The sequence below is a fragment of the Struthio camelus genome, chromosome 31 (genome assembly GCF_040807025.1).
Source record: "Struthio camelus isolate bStrCam1 chromosome 31, bStrCam1.hap1, whole genome shotgun sequence".
Lineage (NCBI taxonomy): Eukaryota > Metazoa > Chordata > Aves > Struthioniformes > Struthionidae > Struthio > Struthio camelus.
The window spans coordinates 1,185,566-1,188,065 of NC_090972.1; positions in this window are offsets into that span (position 1 = coordinate 1,185,566).

Here is a 2,500-nt window from a genome sequence, read left to right on the forward strand (position 1 = left end):
GCCGCTTCCCCGAGCGCCTGGCCGAAGCGCGCGGGTCCCGGCCCCGCCCCGCCCCGCCCCGCCCCGCCCCACCCCGCGCCCGGGCGCCGTGCACCTGCGCGGAGAGTGTGGTTTGGGGGCGGGGGGAGGGGCAAGCGCCGGGCGGGAGAGGCGCGGGAGGTCAGCCTGGGGTCAGGGATTCTTCCTCAGCCCCCGGCGGCGCGCTGGCCGAGAAGTTTAGGAACGGACAGGGGCTGGAGCCGGGCAGTGAAGGGCGCGCGCGCGAGGGAGCAAGCGAGGCGACGACGAATGGGCCGGGGTTGGGGGCGGGGGGTGGGGGCAGCGGCAGTGGCGGCGCTGGGCGGGGGGGGGGGGAGGGCGGCGGGACGGTCCACCAATTAAGGGCAGGAGGGGGAGGGGGAGGGAGAGGGGCAGGCAGGCAGAGAGAAAGAGAAAAGAAAGCCCCAACGGCGACTGCAGCGCCCTACATTCGCGCACGAGGACCTTCCCCTGCCGCTGGACCGCACGCCGCTTCCTGTGCCAAGTAGCAAAAAAATGAGCAGGCCTCCCAAGGAGATCGGGGGGCCGGGGGGGGGGGGTGGTGGTGGTGGAGGAGAGGAAACAACACGGGAAACGAAGGAAAACCAGCGAGGAAGATGGTAAGGGCGAGAAAGGGAGGTGCTGCTGCTGCTGCTGGTGGTGGGGCAAGCATACAGAAAGCGCACACGCACACGCGCGCGCGCGCGCACACACACACGCACACACGCACGCACGCACGCACGCACGCACGCACACACACAAAAAAAAAAAAAAAAAAAGCCCGTACGACACCGAAAAGGAGCAAGCCGGGGGGGGGGGGGGGGGGAAACCTAAACAAAGAAAGCACGCTAAGCGGCTAAGGGAGAAGCGGCAGCTCTCCAAGGAAACCGAACGGGTCCGGCCGGGGAGGGGGACTCGGGAGGGGCGGCGGGCTGGCCTGTTAGCGGCCGGCCCGAAGGGTCCAACTCGGCAGCGGCCGGCCCGCCCGCCCGCTCGCCCGCCCGGGCCTGGGAGGCTGCCTTGGCAGCGGCCAGAGAGTCTACCGGCCTCCGGGGAGGTCCTCGAAGGGGCGAGCTGGTCGACCGGCCTCCGGGGAGAGGCGAGCTGGTCGACCGGCCTCCGGGGAGGCCGCCGAGCCTCGAAGGGGCGAGCTGGTCGACCGGCCTCCGGGGAGGCCGCCGAGCCTCGAAGGGGCGAGCTGGTCGACCGGCCTCCGGGGAGAGGCGAGCTGGTCGACCGGCCTCCGGGGAGGCCGCCGAGCCTCGAAGGGGCGAGCTGGTCGACCGGCCTCCGGGGAGGCCGCCGAGCCTCGAAGGGGCGAGCTGGTCGACCGGCCTCCGGGGAGGCCGCCGAGCCTCGAAGGGGCGGGCGGGTCGACCGGCCTCCGGGGAGGCCGGCCTCGAAGGGGCGCGGCGTAGCCGGTCTCCGCGGCTCCGGGAGGCCCGGAGAAGTCGCAGCCGGTGCCCCGGGTCTGCCTCCGCTAACTGGCAGCAGGTCTACCAGGCTCCAGCGAGACTTGGTGGCCTTTCGGGGTGGTGGCTGGTAGACCTGTTCTCCCTGGCGTTCCTGTGGAGCGGCGAAAGGGGTCGCTCTGCGTCGCTGCCTCCAGTTACGTCATCGTAGAGGTCGGCCACTTTCGAGCCACTCCCCGGTAGGAGGGGCGGCTGTCCTTCGGCTCTCCCGCCCCGCTGGACTTAGCGGTACGACTGTAGGCCACAGGGTGAACAGCCGCTGAGTTCCGGAGCCGCACTCCCGGGCGCCCCCAGCGCATTGTGGCCGGCCCGCGGGAGGCCTAGGGCGGCTTGCGACGAGGGCGGGCGGGGAGCGGTCCTGAGCCCGGCCCTTCGGGGAGAGCACTTTCTTTTGCCCGTTCGGCGCGGCGGTCTCCCGGCAGGTCTCCGGCAGCCCCGCGAGTGTGTCCCAGGTGCCGGAAGCCGCTGCGGAGGCGGGGAGCCCAGCCAGCGGCAGGTCCCATGCAGCCGTTGCCGACTCGGGAGAGGGGTGAGCCGGACACCCCCCCCCCCCCCCCCCCCGCGGCCGGGGAAAAGGCCCGGTGCGTGTGCCGTTCGTGAACGCCAGAGGGTGGTCCAGAGAGAAACCGGGGGGTGCCCCGTGCGGCTCTGCCCAGACACCAGCGGCTCGAGAGCCTCGTTCTTCGGGCCCCTGTCGCAGGGAGCGTGGTGATGCCGGTGCTCCGGCCGGAGCAGCAGCCGGCTCGCGGCTGCCGATCCACACCCACACGCAGACGCCCGCTGAGGCGTCCCGGGACACGTCGGAGAGGCCCCTCGGCGGGCTGGCGCTTCCCTGCTTCCCCGTCACAGGGAGCGTGGGGGCGGTGCCGGTGTTCAGGCTCGAGTGGGCACCTCTTGCAGACGATGGTCCGCACCCACACGCAGCGCCCGCCGCTGGTTTGCGGCCACTGGTGGGCGGCGGGGTGAGTTGGCTCAGGACTCGACCGTGTGTGTTTGCTCCCGATCGATGA